Source organism: Octodon degus, unplaced genomic scaffold (assembly GCF_000260255.1).
Source record: "Octodon degus isolate 3935 unplaced genomic scaffold, OctDeg1.0 scaffold00081, whole genome shotgun sequence".
Taxonomy (NCBI): domain Eukaryota; kingdom Metazoa; phylum Chordata; class Mammalia; order Rodentia; family Octodontidae; genus Octodon; species Octodon degus.
The window spans coordinates 6,320,285-6,333,402 of record NW_004524657.1 but is presented as its reverse complement, the minus strand read 5'-3'; the positions used below and the strand labels follow the sequence as shown (position 1 = coordinate 6,333,402).

Genomic DNA, 13,118 nt, shown 5'->3' with positions numbered 1-13,118 from the left:
AATACAATAAAGCACTAATTTCTTCAATTGTATATATTCTCACCAAAGGCTACAAGCCGTAGAGCATAAACAGTTTACTTTTAAATTTAAATAATTTAAATAAAATAAAATTCAGTTTCTCAGTTGCAGTTGCCACATTTTTGGCACTTAGCAACATTCGTGGCTCATGGATTCTATATTGGGAATACCAGACATAGAATATTTCCATCATTGCAGAAACTTCTATTGACAGCTCAGATGATAGGCAATATGTTACTGGCGTTTATAATCACATGTCAGTGAAACTGTGCATAGATTCATATAAGCTACAATATTTAGTGAGTCTTTAAAAGAACTTGAAATTAGGTTATTTTAACATGCAAAAAAAAAATAGAGGATATTTTCAGTAAAGAAATATTTTGGAAACTAGCAGCCCATCCCGTTTAGGTCATATTTCTGTTATAAATTTGATGAGAAAGCCTGACATGGTGATGCAAGCCTGTAGTCCCAGTACTGTGGAAACTGAGGCAGGATGACTGTGATGTCAATGCATTCATCCTAGGCTGCATAATGAGTTCAAGACCACCCTGAGCTCCATTGAAAACCATGTTTCCAAAAATCAAAAATAAAATAAAATAAGCCTGATGGGTATGAAAGTGGAATGATAGGCTGAGGTACGTAAATGGAAGGGCCCTGCTGTGAGGCTAAGGTGTTTGGCTCGTATTTCATAATGACACTGAATTTTGAGCAGGTTACTGACATTCTCAACCTTGCTTTTTGGCATTAGCCAGCAAATAATTTTTGTGCAATTTGGTATATAGGAGGTCAGAATTTAGTAGTATTAGCCTGCCAGTGGGAGGTCTTCTTGTGGCCCATTGATAGGTTCAGAATTGGCTCAAAGCCAAGTGATACTATGTGTGTATGTGGAGAGAGAGAGAGAGAGAGAGAGAGAGAGAGAGAGAGAGAGAGAGAGAGAGAGAATACATATAAATGTGTGCATTTATCTTATGGGATGGAGAAGTATGGGTGCTCAGTTTTTGAACTCTCAGAAAAAAACACTGGGAAGCCAAGGATCCATTTCTGATCATTTCGTGAAGCTCAGAGAATCAGAGTATTATTGATTGTATCTTGAATTTTCTTTCTAGGGTGTTTTTTTTTTTGGTTAAGGAACTTTGCCAAATAAGTTTCCAAGTCAGGAAATACTCTGATTATATTAAAGTTTCAAGAATGGACTTAGATTAAATTGTTCTCAGAACAATCTATGAAGACAGAGAAAAGCACATTTAGAACATTGTCTATTGTTACCCAACTCATGTTATTCCCTCATTCGTATTTTTCTTTTCTTTGTTTTCCATTTCTTATGCTTTCATCATCTTTCAGGATTAAAGGTATACAGATAAACAAAATATGAATCATTCTGTAAAGAGCTAAATACATAAATAGATGAAAATAATTATGGCAAAGCTGTGGACTGAGTGTGGGGTGCATGGAGGAGGTACTCAAGAACAGACTGGAGGGCTGGCCAGATAACTCAGGGGATTGAAGCAACTTCCTAGGCAGATGCAGGGGCCAGGGGGTGGATCCCCGGCCTGCCATGCCAGCCCCGCCCCTGGGGCACGCTGAGATGGCAATTGAGACTTGGCGTGGTGGCATGTCCCTGTGTGGTGCACACCTGTAATCCCAGTGCCTGGGAAGCTGAAAAACAGGAAGGAACACTACAAGTCTGGTCTGTGTAGTGAGATCCTGTAGACTCTGTACTAAGTGCATTAAAAAAAAAAAAAAAAAAAAAGAACGGACTAGAAAGGTGGGTGGCTGGAGGCATGTAGTGATGTAAGAAAAGAGATAAACTGAATTTGGGAATGATACAAATTAATACAATAGGTTAAGCAGGGTAATATTACCTTAAGAAAGGAAAGATCAAGTACAAAAGCAAAACACAAAATAAAGGTATGATGGAATGTGACCACAGCAAAGAGCTTTGCTCTCCTCTTTTGTTTCTGGCACAGCATGAAGGAAGGGCTTGGGCTCTGTGTATGGTTGCACACACTAACCGCAGGCTGAGCAGCAGATGCAGACATTTGTCTCGGTGACTCTCGTGGCTTGGGGCAATCATTTAAGTTGTCATGTCTTTCATCATTTGGCTATGGATTATAGTAAAAGTAGCCCCAGAGAGAAGGATCGGAGGTGTCAGATTCAAGTTTGTCAGTCTCTTGTACAATCATGGGAATTTCTATTGCTTTAAGAATAACATTGTATTGTCACTCTCCTTACCAGATTCATGACAAGCAACTTGTGATCATTTGGAGTTCATGGAGAAAACAGCACTTAAAAATTACCCCAGGGAGAAACAATAGCTTTTTTCCCTTTTCTGATAAAACTTTTGCACTTTCCCTTCTGAAGTGATGGATTTTAGCTACTTTTCTCTTTGCTGAGACAAAACACCCAGTGCTGAAAGTTAAAGGAGGGGAGGTTTAGTTTTCAGTTTTTAGAGGTTTCAGCCCATTATTGGCTGACTCTGAGGCAGTCTGGAACCGTTAATGGTGGAGGAAGACACCAAAAACAACAAAAGATGAAGGAGAACAAGGCCTCCCCCCTTCCTTTCTATTATATACAGGTTATCTAGCCTAGACCATGAATTAATCACAAACTCTAGATCAGCTCCTCCCAAAAGCCCGAACCCCCAGGATTGCATGAGGCTTTGGGGTGCCATCCAGACACAAACCATAACATAATGCCATGCTTTTAGGAAAAAAATACAAAAAGAAAAAGAAATTAGAATCATAGTATTAAACAGGAAATGGGGTCAGTCAGCAGTGTCTAGGAACAGAGCCACTGAAATTCTCTCACTTTATGAGTCAGTGGCATTGTCCCAGGCAGTTGAAGTTTTTTCCCCCTTTAATGACAGGAGAGGACATCATGAAAGGTTCAGAGAGAAGGAGGAACATAACCGACTCTGGAATGTGACCTGGATAAAAATAACAGCTCTGGTGCTTCCTAGCTGTGTGGATCTAGGCAAGTTGCTTGACCTAGGGAGACTCAGTTTTTGTCATGGTTAAATTGGAGATGGTTAATAGTAACTTTTTAATCACTGTTAGTGATGCATTTGAATTTCTCTGTTCTCTCTTGGCTAATGATAAGCCACTTATTTCTTAGGGGGAGGGTGCTCAGTTCTGTCACTTTTAAAATACTGGTTTCTACTGTGCTACCTTTGTGAATGATAAAGAGAATTCCCAAAGGGAAGGACCTAAAAGATATAATGAATTTATGGGCTGGCAGTTCTCAGTATCATAGATAAGATCAGTAACTCCAGATGTAAAGGGATACTCAGATATCAGTATGTTTCTGTCATGGAAATCGGCTCCCTTGATAGTGAGAATGCAAATGTTTAGAGAGAATGTCTGGCTAATGATCCTGGTTAGCTTTTGGTTGTAAGACAAAACAGACATGTCGGCTAAGAAACTGATGAGATAGTTCACAGAATTATCTAAGCTTCTTGTTTATTGAAGTTATTGGTCATTGTTGGCCACTTCTGTATTTATAACAAGATACTCAGAAAATGAGAAAGAGGAAAGGGAGAGGCAACTTCAAGCTGTCTCATGTTCTGAAGATTTTTGGAGGAGGGTTAGGAATGGAAGTTGAAGATGAAAAAGAGAGGAGGGGAGAGAGAAAGAGGGGAGAAATTTTGGCATTCTATTTTTACTATTATAAAGGACAGGCCATCACTAGATGTGTTTGCTATTCTGTGGTTTGTCAAAGCACATATCCTATACTGACACATACTGTGTATTACATAATAGACTGCAAAACCACATGTATCATATCCTAAGAAATTTTGAGGTAATGAAATAGGATGTGGTTCCTAAATTGTTTTCAAGCTGTTGTGTACACTAGCAATTCCAGCAAATATTAATATAAACATATGAAGATTCCAGGTAATATTGTTTTATTTATTCTTTTTTTCTGTGGCCCTCAGGGTAGGGCTGGTGTGGCATGTGGTGCTGGGGATCGGACCTCAGTCCTTGCATTTGCCTAAGCTTGCCTAAACAGGTGCTTTATAACACTCAGCTATCTCACCAGTTCAGGTAATACAGTTTTAAAGTTCACTCTATAAAGTGTTGAAGAAGAAGGATGCAGAGATTTTATACAAAACCAGTTATGAAAAAGTCATATTTCTCCAAGTAGAATTTCTAGATCACAAAATCTTTCATTAGTGTGAGAAATTTTTCTTTGGCTGCTGTCAAAATAGGGATTTTTTTTTAAATTCTCTTTCTCTTTCTACATATTCTTGACCTTGTGTGCCCTTTTAAGACATGTGGGATTATCCTCTGTATTCTAAGAAATGAGTGTTCTTGCTATATCTTGGAAGTTTATGTGCCTACTTGAAATTTTATCCCATTTGACTAGGTCTGCATAAATACTATAAGCAATTTCCAGGTGTCGTGTATATAATCCATTTACCACACTGAATAAATAACTAACAATGAATGCTTAAATATCACCATTCTGTAAAGTACCTGGCAAGACCCCACACACCTCTAAATGACATACAGTGGTTATTAGAAAATTGGTATTCTCTTTTAAGATAAATAATCAGAGATGATTAGTAACTTGCCCCAGGACCCAGAGATTCAAGGTGCTTTTGAAATTAAAATGTGAAGATTTCTTGAAATGATGAGTTCCCAAGCCTCATGCATACCAACCCCATAGCTTCATCACTGTTGACATCAGACATAGCCTTAAAGACAGGATTGCTGCAGATGTCAAAATTTTTACAAAGTAAGCAGTTTTTCTCCTGTGTGCCAAACATTTGTTTTTATGATCCTAATTGATCTATATCCCCCAAAGGGTTCTGAATTATGCAAGTGTCTCAAGTCTTAACAAGTCATTCCCACACAGCTTGCAGTGGAAATGTTCAACAGAAAGGTATTCACTTTGGTCTAGGCAAGGCTCTGGCTTTTCTCTGGAGTGACCTAGATCCAGAAGAGCAGGTTTGGGGCCATCTTGCTTGTGAAACTTGTCTGGCCCATTTCTGTTGTCTTCGCTACCCCAGCTCTCTTTCTCTTCTGTCCTCTCTGTGCATGTCTCTCATTGACCCTCAGCTGCCAGTGTTTGTTTGTTACTGAATTGAGTATTTAGATTTGGTCTTGGCTGGTGGTGGCCTTGAAAAGAACATTTGCTAAGATTGCTTTGGTTTTCTTTCAAATAAACTTCTACAAGCTCAGACATTTCTGGCATTGCAGAAATGTGGATGACTTATTCTTAAAGGCTTAAATTAGGATTTTCTTTAAAAAAGAAAACTAACAATGAGAGATGCACTGTAGCCACAGGTTACAATAGATCCTTATTGTGTATTTCATGAGAAAACTTCAAATCTAAAAGTCCTCTCTGTGGCCCATCCACCTATACCCTCCCGCAATAAATCCTACTTTTATTCTGGAACACTCAGCCCCTTGACTCCCTGTACTGGTGCATTACCTCTGTCTCCATCCATTTAAGACTCTGTGGATTGGAATACACTGGGAGTTGGAATGGAGGTCAGACTTGTCATTTCTAAAGTACGATTGTGGATCCAAGAACAGATTTTGCCGCAGATCCTTTTCTTTTCTTTCTTTCAACTTCAACAATCTTGGCTACTTAATTCCAAATTTTTAGCTCCACCTAGTGTCTACCTTCATGTAATTCTTGTGCCCACCTTTTGAAAAGAGGCAGGTTGTTTGGGTTGATTGCATGGATTACTGTCACGTCTACTGAACTGAGTGAGCATTTACTATGTATCAACCTTTAAATTCACCCTTTTGAATTTATGAACCAAATTTAGATTTATTATAAAGACTATATATAGTATGATATTTGGAGGCCTATTTTAAATGGGATTAAGGTTGGCAAAATGTGTCCCATCTGCCCTTTCACTAGTTCTTTAGCCAGTTCTTGAAAGTCTTATTGAATGAAAGCCAGCTGTGGCTTCATTCCTCTGCTGCTAAGTGGCAAAAGTTCTGTATAAACCAGCTGTAGTTGCTCTAGTAATGAAGTATAAATTATGGAGACCATTGGCCCAAAATGCCAGATAAATAACTGTTTTATCTACGAATGGGAGGGACAGGAGACACTCCCCACTAGGCTGCACACATATTGTCTAGAGAAGCCAACAATTGGCAACTACACCCGGGCCTATTCAATTAGAGTCAGAAAAGTAGCACAGGAAGTGACAGTCTTTAGTCTCAGCACATCAAGTGATCCAATGTGTAAATGTCCTGTGATATAAACACATCAACAGGGAGCTCAAGAGAAGCAGTCCTCAAGAAGACTTAAAAGAATGTTTTCACAGTGATGCTTAAACTTAATCATAGACTATGTAAATTTTAGCATACAATAAATCCACTTCAGAAACATAATTACTGTTTTAAAAATATCCAAACAGTTTTCAGGCATGTTTTAGAGGAAAGTGAAGAAGCATCTGGGATAACATCTGTCCACTCATTCAGAGTAAATTGTTTCCAGAAATGATACAAGAATATTCTTTTCTACCATCATCACTCTATATTGGTGCAACTTGATGTGTTCACAATAATTGTGTTGTTATCTCAGCAGAGGACATTTTGATGTCCTGACATCCATAGTGTTATTATCCTGAGTCAGAGCCAAGTCTAAAATGAGGTCAGATGAGGCTCTTTTCCCAGTTGAAATCCAGTAAAGGGTAAATGGAAGTGTTTAAATAAATGTAATGCTTATAAATCTTTCACCAGTATGATCTGGCTCTCACATGGTACTTTCCTTAAAGGATGCTGACACATCTCCCACATAGAAGGTCTGACTTCAGATGATCACAAAATACTCCTTTTCTAGCCCTTCAGATTTCTCTGGAATCTCTTTCCCTTCTGCCTCAGAGATAGGGACTCTGAAAGCTTTCCCATTCCATTTCTATACTCTTGGCCCCTTAGTGATTTCCCCCCAACCACAACACCCCACACCTGCATCCTGTGGTCAGTGTGCTAAATGTTTTCCCTAATGTGTTCTATGATTTCCCACTATATGTATTTATGTTGCCCTTTTTGAAAGAAGGACTATGGAAGGTACAAGGTGGTTAAATTGGCAACATATTGTCTGCAGGTTGGGAGAAATGGAAGATTATAGCATGAATCATCACATATTAATATATTCGTTCTGTCACATGAATGTTGGAATTAAATCTTGAGTATGTTGTGAAGAGTATGATTTGTAAAAGTTAGATAAAAGTAGCAAAGATTAATAAGATAATGAGGGCAGGAAAGTGGCCTAGCCATTGGTGAGGCTAAATAAATACTCCTATACTTCCTAAAGCAAGAAGGAATCTTAAACATGATACATTTAAATTTGGACCCCTTGGAGCCCCTAAAGATTTTTGGTAGGGCCCGTTATGGAAGGAGTTTAGAAAGATGGACATTTTATACTCAGTTTTTGTTGTTGTTGTTTTTAAACTCACTCTTCCTTTCAACACAGAAACACTCTTCCTTTACCAGTTACTGTGTACCAGGATCTGGAGGGCAAAAACATATAAGGTCACTGTAATAGTGATATTCAATGACTGTACCCTTCATAAGGGTGTGCATTACTGTTTCCTAGACATTTTATAGTAGAGGTAGAGCTACAGCTCAAACCTCTACCCAGCTATGGTTTTTGAGAACCTTCTGTATTAAATTCATACAGAATGCCCAGCATAATCAGAGACATCGTGAAGGCATGTTGTGTGAGGAGACGCATCATACTTATTTAAGAATGAGCACTGACTAGAGTTTGGATATAGGACTTTGGCTGTGGTTGTGTGATACTCATCTTTGTGACCCTGCAAAAGACGTCAACCTGGTTGAGATTTTTCATCTATATGATGAACTTTTGTTAAAATTAGCTTTAAAGTACCTTCCAGAATTTATATTTTTGGATTCTCTAAATTCTTTTAGAAGAAGTTAGAATAGGTATTGGAAAAATAAAAATGCTTAGAAACCTCATCTAAGAGAATTTACCAGAGGCAAAGAGCAATTACAAATGACCTTCCTTCTAGGCATGTAAATTAAGGTTTAGAAAACATGTGAAAGGTTTTTATTTGATGAAGTGAAAATTTATACCCTACGAAGAGAAGTATGAGGAGATCTTGGGTAATGAGAAAAGCCACAAGTATGAGTGCTACTCCAAAAACTTGATCTATAAGAATTGAAGAGAATTCTTCTACTGAAAAACAAGGCAGTGGCACACAGTCACAGTGACTGTATCTGCAGATTCTGCGAAGGTTGTGCTGAAGACTGACTGGAAGGACAATGGAAAGGAGCCCCAGGTAAAGAAAAGACAGGGAAGATGAATCATTACATATGTTTTAATACTTTGCCTAATCTGCTCTGCTTTTGCTCTTTAATTTCATATTGAGACTTCAGATTTTTAAAATTATTTTAGGTGGTTGTGATTAATTTTCAGAAACATCCTTATTTTATTGACTTCAGGTTGATCACATGCAATTTTACTGGTGTTATGAATTTGAGTGCACAGGGCCCCTAGAATGCACATGTTCCAGTGATGTGTGGCTCCCTCCTGACAAATTGGAGAGAAAAAACTGTAAAGATTCCCACTCCTCTCTCTCCAGCAGCAGTTACTGAAGCCATCACAGTAGGATCTCTGCAGGCTTCTCTTTCTGTGCTAAAATGTGGTTAACTTTTGTTCCCATTTCTCATTCCTTGTCTCTGTAGATGGGGAGTTGCTATGATTTAGTACTTGCAGGGTATAAGCTGCTGTTAATGACTGCCAGCTCACTGGAATTTCTTTTTCATTATGTTCTTAGCATTCAGTAACAACTTGTGGACAAATTCTTTATAGATTTTTTTTTTTTAATTTCCTAGATGCTTTGGTAGTGAGAGGTCCTTTCTACACAAGGCTAAAGAGAAAGATACTCCAAATTCCAAGGGGATTCCTTGCCCCTTAACCTTTTCCTTTTTTTACCTTTTGTTATCAGGAGTTAGAACAATGTCTGTCTGTCTGTCTGTCTCTCCTCTTCTTTCAAAAAACCTGCTTTTTAAAGTCCCAAAATCTTACGTTCCTTCTGTAATATATATGTATGTTTATGGGGGGCTCACTGAAGACAGGGAAGTCCCGGATGAAGAATACCTGTTTCTCAGGAGTTTCCTCAGAGGAGCACAGACTGGGAATCCTGGATGTGACCTATCAGCTCTGTTAGTTGCCATCCCAATGTGGGTGACTAATGAGAAGCAAAGCAAATTGCTGCTTCTAACTTGCAAATAATCACCCAGCCTTTACCCTTCAGGAGAGTTAGGGCGGATTATGTTGATATGCCTACCCATTTGGCAAAAATACGTTTTGAGGGTCTTATATCCGTACTATAGATTTTAGAATTATAACTGGCAAGTCCTGTGTTTTTTAATGTGGAGCAGACCTGAAACCATTTTGGTCTTTTAGATTAAGTTGTTCTCTTCTGTTAGAGGAGGATTAAAGAGAAAGATATGATAGAGATGGACTTCAAGTTACTAGTGACAGACTTGTTTATTTGAAAGTAAATGCAATAAAATAAATGGAAAAAAAGAAATAAAAAAAGAAATGCAGGACCAAGAACAGACATGGAGCTTTGTTATTCCCCATCCCCTCATACTTCTCATGAATGAGGGTCACAGCAGGTTGTTTTATAATAGAGATCCTGATTTTTTTTTTCTGGGACATTTTTGAGTTCCCCAAGCTTTCTTCTCAATTCTTTATTCCTTTCCTCTTGCCTTTGATTTTTTAAAAGTGGAAATCAAGTAGTGTATGCTTTTTCATCATAGAGAAAATATCGTTTTATAATCTTAGCAACAGTAAATATCTAAAAAGTTTGTCTTCCTATTGATAGTGGGCAACCACAGTCAGCAGGGTACCCTTGCTGTATCTCTAACGAAAGTGGTAACTTATCTCTGCTTTGTAAAAGGTTAAGGAAAGCCTGCTACCATGATTTTGGATAGATATGATCATGAATCTGATCCAGAGTCAACTATATAATGGCAAAAAGGAAAGATTCAGGCTATGCTCTGCAATCTGTGTATTAGGGACAATACTGGAGGTAACTACATGAAATATCACCACTAATTTTCCTAGACACTTAGAAGGGAAAATGCTGTTCTGCCTCTTATGAGCTCTATGGTGAGAATCACTTGGTCATGGCCCTGGAGGAACATAAGATCAGGAGCAGTAATGGGTGATCTCACCCGGGTGTTTGGGGGCTAAAGTCTGATGGCACATACAGAAGGTAGTTTCTGTTAAATAGTTCACTGCTCCGAAGTTCATAGCCACCAGTAATAGCAGGCACTAACACCAGAGAACACTTTTCATCCTCTCAAATTTAGAACTAATGGGGATATATCTATATATCTATATATCTATATATCTATATATCTATATATCTATTATATGTTCCCCCCTTAGAAAAGATAGAAAAAGTTAAAAAGCTAACTTCCTGCAAGCATGTCCATGAATGAGGTAGTGTATTGGCGTCCTTGGGCTGTGGGCAGGGGTCAGTCATTACCATAAAGGAAGAATTAAGTTGGACATAACACACATTTGGTTTGGCCTTGTCCAATACCTATGCTCTTTCATGGTTGATTGCCCACTTGTGTCAGACATAAAGCAAGCAGTATGCACTGTGGCTGAATATAAAAGGTATTTTAATAGGCTCAGGTCACAAGTTATCTTGGCCAATAGCAATTTTATATCATTTTCTTAAAGGAAACCACATTCTTTGCAATGATTTTTCCAATGAAGAGAAATTTAAGGAGACAGAAAACTTTACATACAACTTGTTCCTTTGAATGACAGCACTGAGTTCTTTCTATCCCAAGTTGTCTCAAAACATTAAAATATCTTTGTTGTTTCTTTTGATTAGGTGAAAGATAAGGAGAAAGAGTTTGAAAAATCTTCAGTTAGATCTCTAATGGCTCTAGTTACTTGAGTAAGAGGAATTTTTACAGGTTTACTGAGCTTTCATTTTTTCTTGAGAAGCAATGTAAATGAATAAACAAAAAAAGATGAAGTGAGCTGTCTCTCTCACTTTAAGAACCTTAAGGGCTAAAGTAGTGGTTTGGTTTCCTGACTGGCAGCATTAGCTTGCCTGCTTTTAAGCTGGCTGTGCAATTCCTCAGAGGAAACATTTGAAGGGATTTTTTTTCTCCCACATGACAGAGTTTCATCCCACACAGCCCACAGGTCTTGATGGCAGACTTCATGGACCAAGAGTCTGGTTTTACAGAAGGAACTCTAGGGAATGTTTTTCCTCTCACAGGTGCACAGCATTTACTCTACCTCAAAAAGAGAACAGAACAACTTGCTTCCAAGAGGGAAGTTTAAAAGTCAGACAACTCTGTGAGAATCAGCTGCTAATCAGGATTTCATTTGCTAGATGAGAGAAGAGGGGACTGAGAAGTGGATTAAAACTTCTAAAGCCCTCTGGCTGATCTTGATTTATAACAGACTGGCATTCACAGGGGTATTGTATAATCTGAACTATATTTTTCTCTTACTGTGAAACATATTGAAATGCTTTATGTTTAGGTGTGTGTATAGAAATTCATGAAGTTCTTTTACACACTTACTTCCAGCACATTTCTCATTTTAGGACATGGGGCAAAGGTAGCTTAGCAAAAGCTTATCCTGCCTAGGCTTGTAAATTTGGATTTGTTCTTTCCTATTGACCAGCCACCTGATTATTGTCCTGCGTTAAGGGTGCCCATTCACATCATTTTTTCCAAGCACTTAAACCTGGAAAGATATTTTTTAAAAGACTCACAGAAGCTGTCTTGGGGGTTTGGAAAACAGCAAAATTGTTAGCAGACCTTTTGACTGTGCTATTTTTAGCAAGCTAATTGTATTCTTTTAAAGTATACTTTTCACAGTGGGACAAAGTTTTCCTTGCCCCTACTGATACGTGAACTATTTACAATGAAAGACTTCATTAAAACACCCCAAAGAGATACATTGTAATCTTAGGAACAGTCAACAAGAGGGGAAACAGTGATTGAACAAGAGAAAAGTTTTTGTAATATTTTATGCTTCTGTTTCTGCCGAGAAGCAGTTTTTATTTTACTGTTCAAACAGAAGTTTGTTTTCATTCCGGTTGCTAGTTAAGCAAGTAGCAGCTGACCCGGCATCCGTAAGAATCAACTGTAACCAAACAGTACAGATGTGACTTATTCCCCCCAGCAACCCTTAGCAGATCAGCTGCCTGCGGAAGAGGTGTCTTACCTTAGGCTCCTAAGGTCAAGGAGACAGGCTCGCGGGCTCCCACGGAGAGGACCGGGGAAGTGCTCTGATCCTGCTGGTAACATGCGCTTGTCTTTTATGGGCAGGTGGGAGGAGCTGCTTCTCATAGTAGGTGGGCAGGGAAGGAGCTGAGGGCTGCAGCCCCGGGAGGAGCTGGACACTTCTCTGGGGAGGGGCTGAGGGCAGAGCTGGGAGCCTGCAAGAGGGAGGAGAGACAGGGATGTGCGTGTTAACAGAGGCGGTTAACGGCCGAGGAAGGAGTGGGAGAGAGGGGGGAGACACGAAGAAAGAGAGAGGGAAAGGAACAGAGAGAGAAGGAGAGGGGAAAAAAGGAAGAGGAAAAGAGGACAGAAAATAGAGTAAAAAGAGAGCAGAGACAGAAACATAGAAAGGTATAGAAGAAAATGGAAATGGGACCCCTCTCTCCCAGATTTTGAGTGACATGGGGAGGTGTAGGTGACTGTTATTCCTGAAGGTGTTCAATGTAACGGTTCGTGAGAGCTGAGAGGTTAAAAAATGAGTCAAAGAAGAGAAATCTGGGTGTCCTAGGGGACCGGACCTGGAGGCGAGGGCACCCAGGCTGCTGCGAACCCGAAACCTCCTACTTTCCCTGCAGCCCCCGTGCCACCGCCCGCTCCTGAAAGGCAGCCCCATCCCTCGTCGCCCAGGCAGGGCTGACTTGACAAGAAAGCTGTCCTTGCGCGGTCTGGTGTGCAGCATCCAGGCCTCCCCTGGAGACCTGCGCAGCAGTAAGGTGTATCAGTCTGGACTGGCCAGCAGAAGAAAGAACGTGGAGATCAGCGCGATCCTCCAACCTCTGCTTATGTAACAGAGGACGTCAGGGCTTTCTGCCTTCTGCTTATTTTCGGTATTTTAAAAAC

General features: G+C 39.4%; 1 protein-coding gene across 2 annotated transcripts in view; it reads right to left on the bottom strand.

Moving 5' to 3' along the window:
- Col8a1 (collagen type VIII alpha 1 chain) overlaps positions 1-12,284 on the bottom strand; it is a 160,627-nt gene extending 148,343 nt beyond the window's left edge. Inside the window, exon 1 of one of the 2 annotated variants that reach the window (XM_023721311.1) lies at positions 12,220-12,284. The gene's annotated coding sequence lies outside the window, so the exon portion shown is untranslated. The remainder of the gene's footprint in view (positions 1-12,219) is intronic. The other variant, XM_023721313.1, reaches the window with a different exon arrangement.
- Positions 12,285-13,118: the final 834 nt, after the last annotated feature.